This window comes from Elephantulus edwardii, unplaced genomic scaffold, assembly GCF_000299155.1.
Source record: "Elephantulus edwardii isolate Elephantulus edwardi_28Jun2011 unplaced genomic scaffold, EleEdw1.0 scaffold00013, whole genome shotgun sequence".
Lineage (NCBI taxonomy): Eukaryota > Metazoa > Chordata > Mammalia > Macroscelidea > Macroscelididae > Elephantulus > Elephantulus edwardii.
Window position 1 is genome coordinate 24,270,574 of NW_006399763.1, and position 6,283 is coordinate 24,276,856.

Here is a 6,283-nt window from a genome sequence, read left to right on the forward strand (position 1 = left end):
GTTTTCTAAGCATAATATCATGTCATCTGCATTGAGGGATAATTTTACCTCCTCTTTGCCAATTTGTATGCCTTTTATGTCTTTTTCTTGTCTTATTACTAAGTGATATAGATTAACACCGTGTTTGTGGCAATGGGCTCAAGTATATCAGACAAGCTAAGGAGGGCACAGGTTAGGACAGGATTCAGATCTGCTGTTTATGGTGGTGGTGTGGCAGAGCAGTCAAAGGTCTGTTGTTCACAGTGTCACTGTGAGTCATACTCAACTCGATGGCACCTAGCAACAACAATAAATTCCATTTGAATTCATGAGTAAGTTGTTGAGGAAGCACATATCACCAGTGTTTACACTTTCATCTGACAGAACCCAGCCTCACTCAGAAACATTATATATTAAAAATACTGTAAACATAAATTGGTTGATCTTGGAAAGTGAATAATTTAAATAAGGATGGCACAGGATAGTACAGTGAGTATATCTGTTATTTGTAGGATTGCTTTGAGTTGTACTTTACTAGACAGCACTGACAACAATAAAAACATTTTCACTGATTAATTAATCATATTTTATACAAAACAAATTTACTAATGGGAAAATTAATATTTTTTATAATTAAGATTTATGTATTTACTGAAGTATTTGTGTATTTATTTATTTTTTATAATACCATTAGCATAGGAAGAAGACTTACCAACAACCTGCCTTGTACATAAGACATTGCTTAAAGAAAGTGAAGAAAATTCAAAGCATTTACTAGAGAAGACCAAATACTGAAAACCTCAATATAAGTGACATTCCAAAACCAAGAAAACAAAGATCCTCATGACTGGACCAATAGACAACATCATGACAGATGGAGAGAAGTTTGAAGTTGACAATGATTTCATTTTAATCAGATTCACAATCACCACTCTTGTTCTCAGGTAGTCAAGAATTCAAAAAACCTATCACACTGGGAAAATCTGCTTTTGGATCTCTCCAAAGTTCTAAAGAACAAGGATACCAGTCAGTTTAAAGACTAGGGTGTGACTAAATCCAAGCCATAAGATTTCCAAATTCTTTCTATGCATCTGAATATTGGATATTGAGTAAAGGTGACAGAAGAAAAACCGATGCCTTTGAATTGTGGTGTTGGTGCAAAGTACTGAATATTCTACAGATGCCAAAAGAACAAACAAATCTGTACTTAAGAAATTTCAAACCAAGTGCTCCTTAGAGACTAGGATAGTAAACTTCATCTCATCTCACATACTTAAGGCATATTTTCAGGAAGAATCAGACCTTAAAAAGAGATATGCTGGGAAAGGCAGAGGGTCCACTAAAAAACAAAAAAAAAAAGAAGAATCAGTGAGACAGACTGGCACAGTGACTGGACCATGGGCTTGGAAATGAGAGAGATGGTGAAGATGTGCAGGATAGTGCAAGGCTCACATCTGTTGCTCACAGGGTCATTGTGAATCTTAGTTTAGTCAATAGTACCAAACAACACCAACAACAACCATTAGGAATATCCTTCTGTGACACTGATGTGTCGTTACCCATGGCAGACAGTGTTTGGAGGAGCTCCCCGATTAAAACAACTTGGAAGGAGAAGTGGCATCCACTTCCATAACAGCTTGCTTCCGGAAACCCTATGAACCTGGAGAGAGGATGAAAGGCACCCAAGTGTCAAGGACTCTCCGTCATAGGTTCACTATGAGTCGCCTGCGACTCGATGGCACTTAACAACAATAACATCAACATAGAAAGAGATCAGTTGGCCTAGTGGGCAGAAAGTGATGCTACCAAGCCAAAGGTGGATGACTTTTAGTACGCAGCCCTCAGGTCTGTTTTTCACTAGTTTTGGTCAAACATTCTTTTAGGTTGTATAGCCTTGGTGTGTCCACTTGCCATACAACTTGTGGTCACTGTGAAGCTGAACACTGTGACACTGATGTATCAAATGCGATAATGGTTCCCCATGGCAGACAGTGTTTGGTGGAGCTCCCCAATTAAAACAATCTTGGAAGCAGGAGTGGCATCCACTGCCAAAGTAGCTTGCCTCCGGAAACACTATGAACCTGGAGAAAGGATGAAAGTCACACAAGTATGGAGGACTTTCGTTCATAGGGTCACTATGAGCCGCCTATGACTTGACGGCACTTAACAATAACAACAGCATACATGATTAGAATCTTTATTGTGTTTGACATATTTTCATCTATGTTATTTTTAACATTTGGTCAAAACATTATTATGGAAACAATAAAAATGACAATTAAATTTAGTAATTAATTTTTTTCTACTAAGTAAGCTAGAGAACAGTAACTAGAAAATCTGATTTCTCAAAGGGGGAAAATATGGTAGAAAATGATAATCTGTCAGTGGTTAGATTTCTAGTGACAATGCAACATTTTTTCCAAATGTAATTCTTTTGTTTGGAGATGTTAACTTTGAAGAGTCATTTTTTATTAGAATTAGAAAAAAGAAAAAACATACTCTTTTTTCATTTGCTCACTTATAAACAAAAGATACCTGGCATATAAGCGTATCATTAGATAAATATTTTTATCTATTATCATTAATGAAGAATACTTAACAATTGCTAATACAATATAAATTTTTAACATTTTTCAGAAAAATATTGGATTTCTCTCTACTATAAAAGCAAAATAACAATATTCTTTGGTAGCACAACAAATGATAAAGTACAATTGATCAAAAACTCAATATTGGTCTCTGCTGTGTTAATTTTGGTTGTTCTAAGGAAGAAAGCAAGTTCATCATGTGGCCAATTTGTTCAATTTTGCATGAAAATGATCAATGAGGTGAATAATACAACCTAATTTAGAGGAGCAATAGCTAATGGTATAGTTACTTTCAGTCAGAGCTAATCTTTGTGTATGGATTACCTAAATAATAAGCTAAAATATTAAATTCTCAAAACATTGTATAGAAAATTTTTATTTTTGTTTATTCCTCTGTATACAAATTATTCAGCAACGTGTCTAACACAAACTTCCTCTTCACTATTTCTCTGGGTAACATTGACTTAAATCCTTTGCTTTCATAAGAAACTCTCATTTTAAAATGAAATATCTTTGGACATTACTAGCACAAATTAAGTGTATATCTATAGCATTGTCCTATAATTGGGCTTTTGATTCTTTTTCATGAATTATTCTAGCTCTTATCTGGAGGCATCATCATCTTTCATCATGGAAATAGTTACACATGCCAGCATCCCACTGCTTTTGTTCAATTTGCAAACAGTATGTGAAAGTTTGTCAGATTCATGTGTTTTCAGCATGCTACTTTGTCACCATCTTGCAGGTTAGAAAGCCACCACATCTACTGCTCAGTTGTCCCAGCAGAAAACAGGTGTGTATTGATTACATCATCAGCAGGGAGACAACAATTTTGTTTTTGCGTTACCCTGTCATTATAATGTAAAGTAGCAGCTAAAAAATGGCAACAAGCTGATAGGTAGTGAACTGGAGGTAAACTTTCCAGGTGTTTAGGAAGTTCTCCACATGAATTGGCACAAATGTTTGATTTTCCCCAGTTAATGACAAAATTTTGCTCATTGGCTCTTTTAGGAAGGTCTCCCTTTACAAAAATAATTCCATTCCCTCCTTTTTTCTTTTTTGAGTGAATAGGACTGATTTATGTAAAACTTTTGAAATAAAACTTCTTGTCAAACCATGAATTCATTCGCTCACTCACTACCCTCAGTCAGTCCCAACTCAGAGTAATCATCCATTAGATTTCTGAGGCTGTAAATAGTAATAGGAGGATACTATTCTTTTCCCCACAGCTGCTAACATATTTAAATCACCACAGATGTTTAGCATTTGGGTTAATAGTACAAGTGTCCATGCGTTTACCACCAGATTTCTCTTTAATACCGTTAGCAAAATTTTTCAAATTACAGATAATGATCAAAGAATGATTAAATAAATCTTAACCCATTCAAGTAATGAACAACCCTGTAGTAATTCAAAATAACATGAAATGGTAGAAGTGGAAAGTTACATAACAATATTCTAATACAATATCCAGACATTCTAGCAAATGCTAAATATAAACTACTATTGCTCTTTCAACAACAACTTATCACACTTCTATAGATTTAGTGAGTAAGGTAAAAAAAAAAAGTGAGCCAAAAAGAATTTTATGCGGATTATTACTCATAACATAGAAGCACCATAAATTTCATATGTATCTTGGTTTTCCTTGCCCTTAAGTCTTACCAGGGCCTAGAGCTTTACACACAGTTGTGCACATCTTGGAGATGTTAATCTCAAAAATTCAAATACCCACATTGTTGTTTTTTCCCAAAGCCAAGAGAATAATAACAATAACAATATATTAATTGACCTTCCAGTATGGTTTTTTGAGGGTTTAAAGCTCTGTCTCACGTATTTTGGGCATGTGGCTAGGAGGGACTAGTCCTTAGAGAAGGGAATGGAAGGGTGGAGGGACAGTACAGGAAAGGAAGACCTCAAATAAGATGGATTGACAGGATAACTGGGGCAATGGCATTACGTGTGTCTAGATAGGGCAGGGTGAATTGCTATTGCATGTACTGTCACTATAAGTCAAAAACAACTTGACAGCACAAACAACAAATTGTTCAGAAGGAGATTGCCTAACTTTCTCCTATGGATTATCTTATAGATTCAAACCTTTGGAGAGGCATCACTACCTTTAAATTATCAAGGCAACTTGCTACAGAGTATGCCACCAGAGCTCACTCGTATACTGTTAAACACTTTTTAATTACCTGGATAATGTTAAAATTTTAAGATTTATTTTTAATAAATTATCTAGTTCATTATTCATAGATATTTTGAAAACAAATATTATTTTGGTTTTAAATCATGATTACTAAGTTATAATAGTCGTATGGTGTAAATTTTATCTGTTAGAATGTAAAGGTCTTTGAATGTTGACAAAAGTATTTAAAAAATTGTTTTCTTGCCATAACAACACATTTCACACAAGCTACTACCTATATCAGTAGATCCTTTGTTTTAATGGCTGAACAGTATTACACTGCACTAGAGGAAAAAGGACGGTTACCAGCTTATTCATGAAATGATCATCTTATTTCCATATTTTATTTGCTTAAATTTATATTAAGTTCCTGTTGTTGTTGTGTACCATTGAGTCAGAAACGACCCATAGCTGACCTCCCAACATAGTTTTTATACTTTTTGTATAACCTAACATTTGGCAATTTGAAACTTAACATTTGGCAATTTGAATCCATAAGCCATAATCCATAGAAGAAAGATAGTCTTCTCCCTTAAAAGTGGATAGCCTTTCTCTTAGGTATAGGGATTTTGGACATTTCTTCATGTGTTTGTTTACCATCTGAATGTCTTCTTTGGTGAAGTGTCTGTTCATGTTCTGTGTGATATCATCTCACCCCAGTAAGAATAGCAAAATTTAACAGAGCAGCAAATAACAAATGCTGATGAGGTTGTGGAGAAACTAGAACTATTATTCACTACTGATGAGAGTGTTAGATGGTATAACCACTATGGAAAGGCAGTATGGCGCTTTCTCAAAAAGGTGCAAATAGAAAATCCATTTGACCCAGCAATTCCACTACTTGTAATATACCCCAAAGAAACCATAACCACCACTCAAGCAGGTATATGCACACCCATATTTACTGCGGCTTTGTTCAAAATAGTAAGGAGTTGGAAATAACTTAAGTGCCCATCAACAAATAAATGGATAGAGAAACTGTGGTATATTCAAGCAATGGAATACTATGTTGAAAAAGAAGAAGCTCATGAAATATTACACAAAATGGGTGACCCCAGAGAACATTATGCTGAGTGAACTATCTCAGCACCTGGGTTGTTTCCAACTCCTTGCTATTATGAACAGAGCTGCGATAAACATGGGTGTGCATCTATCTGCTTGGATGTCAGTTATGGTCTCTTTGGGATATATTCCCAGTAGTGGAACTACTGGGTCAAATGGTATCTCTATTTGCAACTTTTTGATAAAGTGCCATACCGCCTTCCACAGTGGTTGCACCGTTTTACATTCCCACCAACAGTGAATAAGGGTTCCAGTTTCTCCACAACCTCGCCAGCATTTGTTGCTCACAATCAACATTCTTTTTTTTTTAATTTTTTTTATTTTTTTTACAATCAACATTCTTAACACCAGCAATCAAGAAATCAAAAGACAACTGTCATGCAAGCAGATATATGCACACCCATGTTTATTGCAGCTTTGTTCACAATAGCAAGGAGTTGGAAACAACCTAAGTGCCCATCAA